Source organism: Gopherus evgoodei, chromosome 2 (genome assembly GCF_007399415.2).
Source record: "Gopherus evgoodei ecotype Sinaloan lineage chromosome 2, rGopEvg1_v1.p, whole genome shotgun sequence".
NCBI lineage: Eukaryota > Metazoa > Chordata > Testudines > Testudinidae > Gopherus > Gopherus evgoodei.
Genome location: NC_044323.1, coordinates 182,016,466 through 182,034,185, shown reverse-complemented (window position 1 = coordinate 182,034,185; position 17,720 = coordinate 182,016,466). Strand labels below are relative to the sequence as shown.

General features: G+C 39.9%; 1 protein-coding gene across 10 annotated transcripts in view; it reads right to left on the bottom strand.

Annotated features, from left to right (window-relative positions):
* ATXN1 (ataxin 1) overlaps nucleotides 1-17,720 on the bottom strand; it is a 303,257-nt gene that overhangs the window by 203,326 nt on the left and 82,211 nt on the right. The window contains exon 7 of one of the 10 annotated variants that reach the window (XM_030552464.1): nucleotides 15,630-15,844. The exons of the other annotated variants lie outside the window; for them this stretch is intronic. The gene's annotated coding sequence lies outside the window, so the exon portion shown is untranslated. The remainder of the gene's footprint in view (nucleotides 1-15,629; nucleotides 15,845-17,720) is intronic. 10 annotated transcript variants of the gene reach the window in all.

The window sequence follows — 17,720 nt, the reverse complement described above, 5'->3', positions numbered from 1 at the left end:
CATAGGGTTCCCTATCCAAGGAATTACCATTCATTCTTGTGGTAATTAATGGGTTTTGCTAGTTGAGTGTAACCTTTTGAATAAATAAAATTCTATCAAATCTACAAAAAAAAGTCATATTTGTTTGTATATTGCTGAATGGAAGTGATTAATCCCTCATGATACTAAGAGGCTTTATTGCAAATGCAGGGGAAATTACCTTTTCAATGACATATAAAATGACTTTCAACTCTTAAAGGAATTCATATTCGATAATTCATCTTTTCTCTCTTAACACATACATCTGAGACTTTTAATTTTGCTTAGATTATACATTGCCCATCTCATTAACAGACACCGTCTCTTGTTTTGTCACACTCACAGGACTAGTGCAAAAAATAACTTGCATCAGGTGCAGGGGTTTGGACTTGACTTACAGTATGAGGCTTCTTCCAGCCCAAATGTCATGGAAAGATTGTCTTGCTAAGAAAAAGCTTGTACACCAGAGGTGGAGACTTACCCTGAGCACAGAGGTTTGTGTCCAAAGTTCACACAGATTAAAAAGTGAAGGCTTTCACACCACTCTCTTGTGTAGGAAGCAGCATGGAACTGCACCATCCCAGGAGGAGCACTAAAGAAACTGGCCCAGAGGTATGCACAGCCTCTCCCAGTGTTACTCCTTGTACACAAAGAAGTGAGCAGATTGCTCATTTCCCGGCCTAACCTGTGGCCAGATGCAGGGGCCATACTATAATTCTCCGGAAAGGGTTGTTTGAACTACAAGAAGGAATCCTACATCATTTTATGTTCCCTGCATGAATAATTTGAGGGCATGGCAGTTTGAGAGGTATGAGGGGAAGTGACTTTCCCAAAGCCATGAAGTGAGTCTGTGACAGAGCTAGAAATAAAACCAGGTCTCCTGACTGTCAGTCCTATAACCATCTACTGGACTGCACTGTTTTTTCTATTAGAAGCATGTCAATAGTACTTCTACTACTTGTAGTGAAAGAACATGGAAGTAAAACACACGCACCCTGGTGATTAAAAGAGAAAGAACATCGTTGCCAGTTGCATTAAAACCTCTTTAAAATATTGCTGCCATTTTAATGGAGTGTTAATGCTACATTCAAATGTCAGTAAATAAATTTATTTTGGTAACTGCGGCTATAATTGTAGCTGCTGCTTGCATTGCTTCCATCCTGTTAGCTTCGCAGTTGCCCAAAGCCGTAATACTTTCAAATAAATTGCCATGATTTCTGATAAATGTCTAGTGATGGCTGGGTTGGTTTGTTTGTTTTAACACTTTCATATTAAATAGAAAAACACCTTCAGAACAGATCATTTCTGCTGTGTAAAGTGAAGACGTCAACAAGACTATTTCAATGTACTGTTGTGACCAACCCCTCACTCCCCTTCAGTGCCTGGGCACTTTGTCCTTTCCTAAGCACTCAAAATGCACATTATTAGGGACAGCATTCTTTTTAAGACTCTTTAAGTCTCTTAAGACTAATGCAGTGCAACTTTATTTCTGTGGTTTACCAACCATTACCCTATTTGATCCTGACAGAGTCAGTCATTTTCATCTGCTATATCTTGTATTTGCATGCGCTCTCTGTATATTGTACAAAGTAGCTATCAAGAAAAATTGGCTGTGCTACTATAAGGTACCCATCCTGGGAGCCTATCTTGGGTAAGGACACATTGTACCTTTCATATGTGCTTTCATTATGATGAAGCAGCAAATGTATTGAGAGCCAATTCATCCTCACAGGAGTAAAGTTTCAGGCAGAGACACAGTGGGAAACCCAAGAAATGTAGGTGCTGACCAAGTGCAGTCCTTCTGGGTTAACAAAAACAAGAATCCTACTGAATTAAAATGCTAGGGCAATGAAATCAATTTACAATCTCTCGTATTTCACCTAGTTTCTGCTTTGTTTCATCTGAAAGCAATTCGTTGGCTTTGTATTTAGAATGCACACACTAATTTCTTATCCTTCACTCTGATTGAAAGTTTGTTTTCATGCTTCAGTTGACAGTATTTTGCTTTTTCCATTTCCTTTTGTCCCCCCCCACTTTTTTTGGTAAAGGAGGTAACAACTTCATTAGAAAAATCAACAAGAAGTACATGCATCGAATCAATAGAAAGGGTTGAAGGGATTAGATTTTATCAGTCAAGGTGGATAAATGTCAATTTCACTTTACCCACACAGGCTCACCAAAAAATATTTCCATTGATAACAATGCTCCTTGAGAATTTAGATTTAACTTAGATTAGAGTTTGATTTAAGGATATTTACTTTGTGTATTTTGACATGTGATGTTGACAAGAGAGAAGACAGACTTCATCGTATGGCAATTTGCCAAGATTGGGAGGGTGAGGGGCGGCATCAGTTACTCTTTCAGACCAGAGGATAAGCCAAGATGGCAGCTACAGGGTACAGCCTGAAAGAGCAAAAAGGGCTCAATCCTGCCCAGTGCTGAGCACTCTCCTTTTCCACTGAAGTCAGTGATAGTGGAAGGTGCTTGCAGGAGGGAGCCCTAAACTCTTTGGGACAAGGACTTAATATATGTCTGTACAGCACCTGACACAATGGATCCCAATCTGGTAATGGCCTTTAGACACAATACAAATATAAAATAATAAATAATACTAATAAAAACAATAATGAATCTAGAGACTAAATAATTGCTTCAGCAATAAAAAACTGATGGGACATAAAATATATTCAGTTAAAGCACTGTAAACTCAAATACAAATACATAACCCTCCTTCCCCCAAAAAAGCTAACTGCAAATACTGTCATATATAACTGCATCAGAATAAGTTTTATAAATATTTTATTCTAAATTCCAATATTTGACGTATTATTATTATTTCCACCATTATCAGAATAAAATGAAACTATATGTCAGCCAGGTATCTTATAGGGCCTGCATCTGCTCTCATCGAAGTCAACTGCCCTTAGTTTCACTGGAAGCAGAACTGGGCCTACACTGCTGCATTCATTAATAGGTCTCCATAAATGTCACATTTTTATTTTATTAGTGAAAGCCACATTTTATTAACAATAAGAGCATTATGTAGGCATAGTCTTTGGCCCCCTGTTGTGACTTGGAATTTCTGAAGGTCATATAAAATAGTCTATGGAAAAGAAAAAAAATGCTTTGCAATACTCTTTCAGAGTATCTGCAGTAAGAAGACAATAGATAGCTGATTTGTAACATGACTTTGAGGACAACTACAAATGTTAAGACCACAGCTAATTGAGTCTGACAATGAAAGGAATGCAACTGGTTCAATACTGTATCTACATTAGTTAACTCTTTTGTGATTCAAGTCCAAGAGTATACATTGTTCTATTTCCTCCCATTCCTTTATTCTAGATTCCCTTTGTTACTCTTTATCAATGGAAAAATCGAGGGAGGGATTTCCAGCTGGGAGCCCAACAAAAAACCAGGAGGCTCAGACTGATCTGCTCATTCGTGCTGCAAGAGGAATTTTAGTGGAGGAAATAAATGAAAACTACACAAAGAAAAAGCCATGACCTAAAATTATTTTGTTATCAGAATATTAAACTGCTTTCTATTCTGCAATATGTTTCTTCTCTCCGACCACAATAATTCATGAATTTAAACAGAGTTTCTTGTAAATAAAGCATTTGTATTAAAGGGTACTCTGGGCTAGCATTCTAGGCAAATTTTTAAAATGAGTTAAAATTGTATCAGATAATATATCTGCCTGTAATTCCCCTTTATAATTTTTTGAATTTATATTCACGGTTTCCTACTTAAAAAATGTTTCCTGTGCCACTGTTGGAAGACCCAAACAACATGGGGAACTAGTGAAACTGAGTAGACAGTTCTGTCAATCCACTGAGGCCACAGCACAATCCCAGGTCTACATTTGGCAATGCAGTTACTGCAACAGTACATGCTATTTGGTTGGCTGGCATGTTAATGGCTATTTTGGAGCCTAAATTACAGTTGTAAATTTAGATGGCACTTTTGAAAAATTTGGCCATATGCAGTAAGACCATTTTCCAGGTAGGTCAGTGTTTAGAATTAATGGCCTAACAATGTCTCTAAGTTATTCAATATATATGGCTTTAATTCTATTATTTTTTATAAATGAAATGTCTCTGGTTTAAAATGACTTTGTATTCATTTTTAATAGAGAATTCTTTTATTCATCTACTACATTATCCTTTCAAGAAAATTATCATACTCAACTATAAGTACTTAATGAGGCACTAATTAGTACTCTTAGTTTCCCCCATTTAAAATTCCATTGAGAAATGAGGTCAGAAACCTGGTTTAATATATGAGACACTTCTCTGAGTTTGGAGGAAAAACTACTCAAATTTGATATATACCTGTCATCATTTTCCTAAATGGACAGCCCTTTCCGAAATGCAAAAACAACACAAAAGTATATCTCAATTAGAAATAATGCTCTAATGCAAGCAAACAGCAGTGATCTCAACATGATAATAAAAAAAATCTGCAAAGCAACTTACTTGAGCAGGCTGGTCTAGCAATGTGTCTCTTCACTTCAACTTGTGAATGGATCTAAATGTTTCCTCCCCTTTCATTTAACAGTACAAAGACAACTCTCTTCAATAAGAGTTTCTTGCATTTAGATATGCAACTTTCCAGAGCATTATTTGAAGGGATGGTTATAGTGTAGGTTTATTTGTAAAACAGCTTATACAGTGTCTCACTTCCATCAAATGCAACAGTACAATGAAAGTGCAGCTCCGCCTTTCTTCCTCACAGAGGCTCTGACAGAGCCCTGGTTTCTTGCCAGCAGTTACAGCTCTTGCTGTTCTTTGCAAGCGGAATAGTAGGCAAATTAGGAGGTTATACACATCTCCAATAGCAGGGGAATTCGTTTAGAACTTGCAAATGAATTTCAACATGTTAAAAAAAAATCTAAGAAAAATCAGATAGTAACTTTGTAAACTGAAAATATGTCCACAATGTTCTCAGGAAATTTATGCCCAGCCACCCATGAACTTCAGTGTTGTATTTGCTCCACACTGTGTACTACTGATTGCAATTATTTAAAAACTGCTCTGTCAGGGGGGAAAAGGTTTCCTTTTGGCATTGACTCTCTTGCAAGTTCAAAAGACACATATGACCTTAAAGTTAAAAGGGGTGCTGGGACAAGTGCTATCATTTTAGACACAAACAGTGGGTATTTAAAAAAAAATAGGAAACATTTATTTTAACCCCCCATCTAAAAAAGCACGAGTAACAGTCCCAATGGGAGGGAACAAATCTAGAGAGAAAGACTCTGGGCAGCAACCAATATTTTTCTCCATAATGTAACCTGAATGATTCTCCCTCCAGCCTCAGCCAGGCAGCAGAAATGAAAGCAGCTGGGGACAATGGTCTGAGGCAGTGTAACACTGAAGCCTTCGGGGAGATGGGGAGAGTTAGTAAAAGCTATGGGGAGATTAATACTGCCACATAAAGAAGAATGAGAGATCTGTATTGATGATGGTTCCTTATTGCTTCCCTACCTGTATAACTATGCTATGGCAGCCCCCTGGTAGACTCTGAGAGACTTGCATGCATTAAATCCTGTGTCCTGTTTATTGTTATATTTTTACTTAGACTAGATGTCGGAGTCTATGTTTTCAGCAAAGGCCATGTCAAGTAAGCATTACCACCACATTACCACAGTCCCTCTGTGGATAAACACAGAACTTTCATTTATAGCACTGCTCCCGTAGTTCATCAATGTAAAAGCAAAAGTATTCCATCTTATAACATACACAAACACCAAAAGCATCCCAGGCATCCACAATATTTATGTTACTTTCATTGTCAATGCCATTGCTGTAAATTTAGCAGTGCATAAGATGACATTGATTCATATCACAAGACACAAAGTACAGTGCATAAGGTCATGAGATACCATTTGAAATGGCATGACATCATATGCATTTAGGAGATAACATAACTACGCAGATTATGTACAAATAATTTCCAGTCACTATGTATCACCTTCATAGTTGCAGGCCCAGTGCAATAAGTACTTATTCCAGCTGTGGCTAAAACAATAGCACCAAACAAAGTATTTGATGCTAACAAGAATGAAACATTACAAATTCTTCAGTCGTATCTGAGAAAAGGGACTACTGATGGTCATTTGGGTTCTGCTCATGTGTGTTTTCCAGTCTTCTATTTCACAATTTAACTTGTTCTTTTACATAGTTTCTAGAAAAGCCTGGTTAGTAGCCAGTTCTCTCTGGGTACATCTACACAGAGATTAACGTCCTTCAGTTGGCTGGCCTGGGTCAGCTGACTTGGGCTTGCAGGGCTCCGGGGCTAAAAACGGCTGTGTAGATGTTTGGGTTCAGGCTTGAACTCTGGGATCCTCCACACTCTCACAGGGTCTCAGAGCTTGAGCTCCTTCCCAAGCCTAAACAGCAATTTTTCAACCCTAGAGCCTGACCCTCACGAGCCAGCCACAGTTTTTTTATCCCCATGTAGACACAGCCTTAGTAACAGAAAAATTCTGCCCTCTCCATACCCATGGAACACCACTCTTTTCAGTGTAGCACCATAGTTAAAGGTAACCTACAAAGTGGATGAAGAACTGAAGGGAGAATGTTGCTCTTATTTTTAACTCTTTATAAGGTGGTGCTGGGGATGCACAGTGCAGAGGATGTGAAAGTGGTGTGTGTGTGAATAAGAACTGTCTGGCAGGTCTTTGCTAACAGTTTTCTGGATGATTTTGCAAAGCAATTTAACAAAATGCATACTGTATATTATAACACACAGTATCTGTGCCTTGGGCCTCAGGTTGCAAAACAAAACTTTAAATGAATTTCCTGAATTCTGTTCACTCACATTCTCACCCTTAACACTGTATTAAACTTACAGCAGAACTTTGCATTAATAATTGAGATATATCTGTTCCAATGGATGAACGATTACTTTAAATTAATTAGTGAACAAACAGAAAAAAGCAAGCATTACAAAATATATTTTAATTCGTGTCATAGCATTCTTTCTCAAATCTGAACCTTAGAGTCCAGGAATGAGATACTAGCATGAATTTCCCTAAGCTTAATTACCAGCTTAGATCTGATAGCCTGCCACCACCCAAAAATATAGTGTTTGGGGCTCTTTGACCTCCCCAACCTTCCCTGGGGACCCCAAGAACCCAGATCCCTTGGGTTCTTAAAACAAGGAGAAATAAAACCATTTCCCCACCTTCCCCCTCTCAGAACTTCCCTCCCTGGGCTATCCTGAGATACTGATCTAACCTCTTAAGTCACCATACAGAGAAGCATCTCCCTTCCCTTCCAAAAAGAGGCAAAAAGATTCAAGGAAAACAGAGAGAGATTTTATCCCTCCCCCTCCCGTCTCCCCACCTGTCCTGGTGAGTTATCCCAATCCCCTGGGATAAAACAAGGGAAACAGAGAAAAACAATCGATCAGGTTCTCTAAAAAGACATCTTTTAATAAAAGAAAGGAAAAAGTAAAGAATTATCTCTGTAACTTCAAGATGTAAATATTACAGGGTCTTATAGCTTACAGACACCAGAAAGAGACTTTCCCACAAGTACCAATACAAATCAAAATATATATGCAATATAATTCCCCCTACAGACCTTCCACCTGAGGAAAAAATGAAGGGTCTAACTCACCATGATGTTACTCCAATTTTACATTCACGTAACTGCTGGAATCAATGGAGTTACTCAGGCTACCCCATTCCCCACAGATTTACAGTCACGTTTAGGTTAACCTTGCGCATATCAGCATGCCATGTGTACTCAGTGAACCTATATACTGTGACATGACAAACCTCAGCAGCATGGGGCATGCATTAAATATGGGTGAAATCCTGGTCCACTGAAGTCAATGAGAGTTTTGCAACTGATTTCAAAGAGGCCAGCACACTGGCTATGCAAGTTGTGGCTTTGCCTGGCATGTACTGCATGTCAGCAGGGCACTAAAAAGGTTAGTAAACTAATGTTTTTAAATTATTCATTAATCTCACCCTTCCCTTATTCTCCAACTTCCTTTCTTTTCCCCCATACATTGCCTCTTCTTCTCCCCTTTCTCCCACCCATGATCCACTGTTGTATGTTCGCTGCCCCTTCTAGCTGCCCGCACCCCAGTCACTTCTGTCGCTTTCCCAACTGTGCTCTGCTCTGGGTGCTGGCAGTCAAATGAAATTTGCTGCACCCCTGTTTTTTAAAGCTTTGTGAAGTAGGACTTTTGTCAACTACACTGGGATTGCCAGCAAGGAGCAAAGCACAGAAGCTGGAAAGTTCAAAGAACAGACCAGGAGCTGCGCAGCTGGGGAAAGGAACACAACAAAACAAGGGAAGTGTCCTTTCCCAAGGGATACTGGGTGTCTAAAATCAACATGCCCTGAGCAGTCCACAGGGAGGAGGAGATCCGGGACCTCAGGTTAATGAAAACTCTAGAGAAATTACACTGACATCACCAACCACGACAGCAAAGCCCTGCTGGTTTGTCACCAGAAACTCAAGATGGAATTTTTGTTATGAGCCTAGAATGTTTCTGTCTGAAATGTTTCTATGGCCACGTCCAGACTAGATATTAAAATCGATTTTAGATACGCAACTTCAGCTACGGGAATAACGTAGCTGAAGTCGAATTTCTAAAATCGAGGTACTCACCCGTCTGGACGGCGCTGCATCGATGTCCGCGGGTCTCCGTGTCGATTCCGGAACTCCGTTCGGGTTGATGGAGTTCCAGAATCGATGTAAGCGCGCTCGGGGATCGATACATCGCGTCCAGAGTAGACGCGATATATCGATCCCCGAGCAATCGATTTTAACCCGCCGATGCCGCGGGTTAGTCTGGACGAGGGCTTTGTGAACTGATGTACAAACAGACATTAGTACCAACAATGATATTATGGAGATGTCAGTAGCGACTCCAGAGCGAAGGTTAATTTGAAATTTGTAGTTTAAAAGCAGAACTTTAAATCCTTCTGTTTCACACCTGAATGATTAAATTCCATCTCCAAACTTGGCCCAATAGCTCTTCACAGAACAATTGCATTTCCAATGTCAATTTTTGGTAAGATATTTGCAACTGCTTGCAGCGAAAACATTTTAAAATGCTCCCTTTGCTATAATTTGGTACTCTTTTCCCACACCTTTCTTTGAGTTCCATAGTTAAACAGTCTCTCTCCAGATGGACGCCGAACTTCACACACACATTCTGAGCATGATGTGTCAGACAGTTATTCCCCTCATTCATGAAACTCTCCTTTATTTGGCCAAGATTAGCCAACAACACTGCTTATATCCTACCTATATATCTTGGGTACTTATATGGCCTCCAATACTACAGTATCTGAGTACCTCTCAAGCATCGTGTATATCCTCACAAACATCCCTGTGAGGTATGGAACTACTATTCATCACATTGGGGGAGGGATAGCTCAGTGGTTTGAGCCTTGGCCTGCTAAACCCAGCATTGTGAGCTCAAGCCCTGAGGGGGCTATTTAGGGAACTGGCATAACAATCTGTCTGGGGATTGGTCCTGCTTTGAGCAGGGGGTTGGACTAGATGACCTCCTGAGGTCCCTTCCAACCCTGATATTCTATGACCAGCTGTCACTTTAATAGACAGGGAACTGAAGCACTGAGAGGCTAAGTGACTTGCCCAAGGTCACATAGGCAGAGCAAGGACTTGAACCAAGGTCTCCTAAGTTCATCAGCTACTTGTGTTTTGGCAGGCTTCCCTGTCAAATAAAGCTGATTGAAAAATGCATTGAAAAAATAAGGTTAATTTTTCACCAAATTTAATTTTTATTTAATTTTTTTCACCTGCTCTGTCCCTGACTCACCTGCTATTGGGCAAGACTTGAAAACAGAGGCTGTATCGGATAGGCTCTAGGGTGGAAGAGGAAGTTCTGGAGGGCCAGGCAGAAGAGGCAGGGAGGGGTAAGCAGGTCCCCTGGGAGATGGAGCTTTCTAACAGAGATGGTCATGAGGTGGATGCAGCCAACCATTTCAGTGCCAAGGTTTCAGCAAATCAAGTGCTCCACACAGTGCTGCTGACTCAATGCAATGGGAGTCATGATAGTAGTGTGATGGGGAGCCCTTAATTCACCGACCACCCCACCCAGGGATTTCAAGCAAGGTTGCTTTTCAGTATGACCCCATGTCAGGTTACCAAAATAAACAAACCACTCCTCAGCACTTGACCCATCAACTTCGTTGTGTTCTAAAGTTACAAGAAACTATATGGTTTAAACATGAACATGGTCCAAGGCACTGATGAGCTTCCTGCTATGATGCTAAAAATAGAACAGAATTGCGCAACGGGGGGGGGAGGAGACAATTCCAAGAAATCTTTGGCTCATCCATTATTATGTATCAGGTTTTTGGAGCACAGAGCAGAACACTGTCAAGACAAAAACGACAGGATTATTTTCTACTCTCTCAGTGACGTCAATTCTTTCAGAAGCTACAAGTGCTGAAAAAAAATTAGCAAAATGCTAACAACAACTTTTAAGTTTTGGAAAAAGATCTAAAAGAGACAATTGAAATGAAACTCCTACATGTGCGTATACACATATATATTTGAACACTGAAAGCATCAGCATTAGCAGTCTTGCACCACCTCTGAGTCAGGCTTTCAACCAAAAGCATCGGATATGGAATCCAAGTGTAGCTCTGTGCATATATAACAAACCTACTGTACAGTGTGATTTTTTTCCCTATATAGTAAATGAGTAATCCAAAAAGAAAACCTAAGAAACACTAATAGACTTCGACACACAGTAGCAAACTTAATCCTTTATAGCTGACAGACTTTACTGTCCAATTAGCTTTCGACAAGCAGACAGACCTTTCAGCAATTTTATATCTAAAAGCTTTCAAGAGCAACATGGCGCTGGCTAAGTACAACAGCAGAAATGGCTTACAGAAAATTCTGAAAATAACACATTCGTTCTAGCATGCCAACACACTATTTTTAATTGTGGCTCATTAACGATGTAATAGAAGAAGAATTATGTTCACTTCCACTCCCATTCCATCAATGCAGTGAGATAATAATACTGCTGTGCCATACCAAAAGGAATACTTATGCTTTGTAATTTAAGTAATCTAATTGAAAGGCAGAATGCAGTGATTCATTCCTTGTTCTATCTGCAACTGTTACGTGTTTTTGCCTATCACAGGGCTCAAGTAGGTGCAATAGGGTGGTTAATATAAAATGCGAGTAAAACAGACCTGGGAAACAAGAACAAAAAAGTCAGTTGAAGCCCTAAAACCTTTAAAAAAAAAAAAAAAAAGTTTTATTGCAAACCAGGAGAGCTTCACAAAAACAGCTTGCAACTGCAGGCCTGCAAGGTTATTTAAACGAAGGGCTGAGACTATAGAGGTGCGATGAATCACACCAGAAAAAGTGTGAAATTCCACACAAAAAAGTTTGATCCTTTCTGTGTAGCACATTATATTTTATTTGAAATTTACCAGAAAGGAAAATAATTGTGTCCCCTTTTTGTGTTTTGGACCACTGCTGTACCTTCCAGAAATGAATTCATGAGAACCACAAACTGGCTTGTCGGCTTGCTGTCAACTTTGGTGTCTAGAGCTGTCATTTCCTTTTGACTTAATTTCATCTCCAAATCATGCCAGCTTTAGAAAATACAATAGTTGGCTTGGCTTTTCTTAACCATTTTTTAAAATTGGGGCTAGATTCCTTTTGGAAGAAAGAAATGCTAAAACCAAAAATGTAGTGGGTCTCAGCATGGTATAAGGACAGTAAGCTTCTACCATATTGTGCCACTTCAGAGAAATACATTTTGGCTGCATGCAGATCTACACTTCGGAAACAGTCATACTCGATCAACAGTTCACCCCATATTTGTGGCTTAATCATTTAAAAATTGCAACAATAGAAAATCATTGGAAATTTGCATGGTACTGCTCACCTTAAATGTGTCTCATTCCAGCCTCAGAAAAAAAACCACACTTCCACAGTCACCTAATTCTATGCAAACACAATTGCTTTCTCAACAGGGATTATCGCCATCTGATGTGCTGTTGAGGTATATTTGAGGTATATTTGTCTTGGTAGGTATAATCCAAAAGTATGCATGATAGATTACAGTACTGAGCAGTACAGTATTTAGAAAAAAACATCACATACCAGACATTTGGACCAAATTGGGATGAATGTCTAGGCATAAGAATTGGAACAGCAAAATGTCATTGTGCAATATTGGCATGCAGCCCTTTTATTTAAAAAATACTGTAGCATTCTGTAGTAATGCTCCAAAACACTACCATTTAAAACAATATTACTATAAGACAAACCCTGTAACATGAGCATATTAGGTCTGATCCAAAGCACACTGAAGTCAGTAGATAACTTCCATTGACCTCATTGGGGTTTGGATGAGGCCTATTAAGAGCAAACAGTGAATGCAAAGAAATGCCCACAAGAACTGCAGGGTTTAGGAATAGAATCTCCAGCTTTACCATCCTGTGCCTGTTGAGAAGCACAGTTGCAAACACTGCTGCAGAGTAAAAGGGAATTGGTGGGAAGGTGTGGACACAGCCCAACTGCTCCCCTCCACAAATAGTGCTTAGGTCTTGTGGATCCATGCACACTGTGGACCCTTTGGCCATGCCCTCACCATACCAACATGCCTTCCCTTTGGTGGAGTGCGAAACTCCACAAGGGAGCAACAGAGTTTCCTCACACAGGTTTCTGCTGCTTGATACATTAGCAGAGAGGATATAGGCTGTTTCCACTGTGTCTGGGCTACTGGCCTTGCAGATTCAAATAGATTTTGAGCCATTACTCAAGTAAGTTTTCCAAAGACTATTTTGCATTTTATCTAAAACCCCTTTTATCCAACAATCTTTAAGCGCTTTACAAAGAAAGGTAAATCTTATCCTCCTTTTAAAAATGGAGAAACTTGAAATGCACAGAGGATAAGGGAGAAAATGGCACAAATGGCAGTTAGGTATCTCACTACCTATTGTGCCTTTGAAAATCTCTCCTAAATGACTTGCCCAGGATTATATAGCAAGTCAGTGGAAGAATCAAAGTACAACCCACTTCTTCCAATTCCATATCCCTAGCAATAAACACTGTACCACACTGCCTACTTTAAGGCTATTTCAGTGCTTTTTAACATCAGATGCACCTAAACACTAATTGATATATAATCCAGCAATACCGCTCTCTGGATTGCTATGCTCTGCCTCTTTAGAGGCTAGGCACTACTGCACTGAATGACAGTAAAAAGACAATTTACCCACACGTTTTTCAGCAGTGTTTCATTGTGGCATACCAGCATGTGGTATGACATGGATTAGGAGTCATAGACTCATAGGTCAGAAGGGACCAATATGATCATCTAGTCTGACCTCCTGCACAAGGCAGGCCACAGAACCCTACCCATCCACTTTTATACAATCCCTAATCCAGGACTGAGTTATTGAAATCCTCAAAACTGGTTTGAAGACCTCAAACTGCAGAGAATCCACCAGCAAGCGACCCATGCCCCACGCTGCAGAGGAAGGCGAAAAACCTCCAGGGCCCCTGCCAATCCGCCCTGGAGGAAAATTCCTTCCCGACCCCAAATATGGCGATCAGCTAAACCCTGAGCATGTGGGCAAGACTCACCAGCCAGCACCCAAGAAGGAATTCTCTGCAGTAACTCAGTTCCCATCCCATCCAACATCTCCCCGCAGACCATTGTTAAAAAAGCCTTTCACTGACATGCATGGCCCAAAATTCTGCAATCCCATCTCATCCTTTGCAGAAGTAACATCTACTGCCTTGTTTTGTTTCTCCTACAATTGTTGGCTGCAATATAGATACTCAAAAATTGGACGACCAACAAACAAGCTTCTAATGGTCCTTTTGGTATTCACAGGTTTTTGCAGTTTACTAGATCAGGGAATGATTTTCAAATATTTTGTTTTTGTTTAGATAGATTTTAAATAGATTTGTTTGTAGCTTTAAGATATTTTACATGTGTGCAGCTAATGATAAAGAGTCTTTGGCCAAAATTGTCCAACCTGAATCCTTGAAGTCAATGGATGATGCAAATGTGCAATCTATATTTAGGAGTCTAACTTTAAATTACCCAGGTTTGAAAAAAAATGTTCTGAGCTTTTTGGTATTTAATTATTTTAAAAATATTTTAATTCATCATTAAAAGAAAAACTGCATCCATTCTTCTAAACTATAGTCCAGAAGTAGAAAGTTATTAGGAAATGGCCAAATTCATTGTCAAAAGAAGTTCTCAGTTCATTCATGCTTACAGGCGTCTCCTATCTTTTGACAGGTCAGTATATCAATGCCAGCTTTCCTTTGCATAACAACATGAACAATATCATGGCAGGCTTATACGTTACAGATGAAAATACTTTACGTCTCACTGTAATCCATTCATTGGTTTATGGATCCAAAGCCCCACAGGAGTGTCATAAATCCACATAATGTCCCTGAGTACTGGATCTGAATCTCTGACGTAGCTGAAGACGAGTAAAACCACAAATAGCCAGACAACTCCCTAGAGACTATGCAGCTACAACGACTGAGGAGGCCTATGAAGGCAACAAGTGCACAGGGGAAAAACGAGCAGGGCGAAAGTGTGCAAAGACCCCTATATACGCAGGAGGGGAAACAAAGCCAAGACAGTATGATTCATAGATTCCAGGGCCAGAAGGACAACTGTGAACAGTTAGTCTGACCTTCTGCATAACACAGGCTAAAGATCTTCCCCAAAATAATTCTTGTTTGAACTACAGCATATCTAAAAAAAAAAAAAAAAAAAAAAAAAAAAAATCTAATCTTGATTTAAAAATTACTAAGGATGGAGAGTCCACCACAACCCTTGGTAAATTGTTCCAACGGTTAATTACGCTCACAGTTAAAAAATTGCACCTTCTTTCCAGTCTAAATTTGTCTAGCTTCAACTTCAAGCCACTGGATCGTGTTATACCTTTCTCTGCTAGGCTGAAAAGTCCATTATCAACATTTAGTTCCCCATGTAGTTACTTATTGACTGTGTTCAAGTCACCCCCTAACCTTCTCTTTGTTAAACTAAATAGATTGAGTTATTTGCCTCTACCATTATATGGCATGTTTTCTAATCTTCTAAAAATTCTCCTGGCTGTTCTCTGAACCCTCTTAAATTTCCAACATCATTCTTGAATTATAGACACTAGACACTATATTCCAGCAGTAGTTGTACAAGTGCCCAGTATAGAGGTAAAATAACCTCTCTATGCCTGCCTGAGATTCCCCTATCCAGGGATCATGTTAGCTCTTTTAGCCAAAGCATCACACTTGGAGCTCATGTTCAGCTGATTATTCACAACTCCCAAATCTTTTTCAGAGTCACTGCTTCCCAGGATGGAGTCCCCCATCTTGTGTGTATGGCCTTCATTCTTTGTTCCTAGATAAATACATTTCCATTCAGCTGCATTAAAATGTATATTGTTTGCCTGTGCCCAGGTTACCAAATAATCTGTATTGCTCTGTATCAGAGACTTGCCCTCTTCTTTATTTACTACTCCCATAAAGTTTGCAGACAACACAAAAATTATCAGTGATTTTATTTTTTTTTCCAGGTCTATAATAAAAATGTTATCCCACTAGAAACATACTCACCTTCATGGTCCCTCCTTCCTTTCAAACCCATCTGTGTGACCACTAGACAGCTGGAGCATCACAAGTCCACTCAGTGTAGCACAGTATAGTTCAAAGTGGATTGGCCCACAGATTTTGGGCTTCATGGGGCTTTAAAGGCCACGCCACTTAACTCCTTCAAGACCCTGCAAAATCCTCGCTGGAAAGAACGTTTTAACTTCAGAAAGGTGCCGGGCCTATTAAAAAAAAAAATCTGTGTGATGAGAGTTCAGAACCAGATAAAGTGATCAACAAGTCCCTGAATCAGTGTGCTTTTGCCACAAGTGTGCTCAAAAACATGGCTTCTGCACTTATACAGTACTGATCTTGGGAAGGGAAAGGGGCAGATCAGAGTCAGGCAAAATGTTATTTAATAATACCGTTTTATAACCTGTGGGCTCCTCCAATTTTATGGATGAAGTTAAAAATCACCCTCTACTAGAAATGGCCCTAAAACACAAAGTTCAGATCTGGATCCTAACTTTCCCAAAGCTGCAAGCAGGTTTTGGATCAGAGCCATATCTAATCTATACTACTGTGCCTTTCATGGCCTTTATAATGAATAGCCTCACTGTGGGATCACGGTACTGGTTTCATTCATATTTACATTGCTCTTTTGAAAGACAATGCACATGATTTAAAGAAAGTGTTGGAAACTTTGCAGATTTTGAATATTTTGCCTTTTGTGGTTTACCGCCTGAGTAGACAAATGCTACTTCAGCTTCAAGTCATTTAAATTTTTATATGGCTTACTAATAAATGAAAATCAGAGAGACTGCTCATCAGTATTAAATGGACCATACCCATCAGACGCACTATAGGCAGCCTGTATCTCACTGAAACCATATACTGTGTTGTTTCATGACACTCACTCAACCACACACAATAAAACTCCTTCTTCTCCCTCCCCAGCACCTCTTTTACAAAAGCTTACACTCATACATGTAAACAAATGAACAATTGCACTATGTGTCTGACAGCCTGTAGCTCTCCTTCTGATTCACAAAAGGCACACCCCATTGAAAAGATCCATATGCAGGGAACTCTAAGCAAGCACACAAATTAGCAAAAGCCTCATTTCCACTTAACACAAGTTGCTTTGGTTACCAAAGCAGCTCTTGGGAGGAAGGGGGGAGAGCCCTTTTTCATTAGTTGACCAAAAAAAAAAAAAGGCCAACCAAAGATATTTTCCTTCAGAAGCTACAGTAATGTAATAGTTTGGGAGACCTGAGGATCAGGGGCTAGGAGGTAAATTGTAGGAAGAGCAGGAAAATGGAAAAGAAAACTAGCACATCTTTAATCCAAGAAGGGCTCAGATCCCATAATCCACTCCAAGTGAAAAATAAAATGCAGAAGAAAACCAACCCTTCCACTCAGTTGACATCCAATTAACTCACTGACATCCACCACGGAACCTTATGTTCTATACACACAAAAGGGTGCACTATTTCTCCTGACAAGGAATCCAGAAAATGGTAGAAGTTGCCATACAATTTTTATGCATTTTATAATGCAGCTCATGTTGCCAACGTATTTTCCTTTTTCCTAGTACCCCTCCAAAAAATGGTCTTCCCCACCTGTCTGAGAAGAAAATTGAACAGGACAAACCCATTGTAACTGCAAAAGAGAGTTGTCCAAATGATTAAAAAGGCCACACAGATGCACTGTTGTTACCCTGTACTTTATAGCCACCTTTGTCCTTGGCTCAGAAGGAGGAGGAGGAAGAGCGGTTACTTAAGTTGTATAGTAACGTGAGTGCTTCCAGTAGTGTCACTGTGGGTGCTCCACGTCAGGATACACCTGTGCCCGTGTGCTCTTGATCAGAGATATCTGTCAGCAGCATCTGCAGGTCTTTGCCTGTGCCCTAGAAAACGCTGTGCCCCAATATAAGGGTACATAAGAAGGAGGTGGACCACTACCACTTTAGTGCCTTTTCAATAGCTAAAGAGGTTATTTATCTTGTCCAGTAACTGGAGTTCTTCGAGACATGCATCCCTATCAGTGCTCTACTAGCTGCCTTCTTTCTCCTCTGCCTCCAAGTCACTTGCTAGACCTTCATGACTGAGAAAGAAC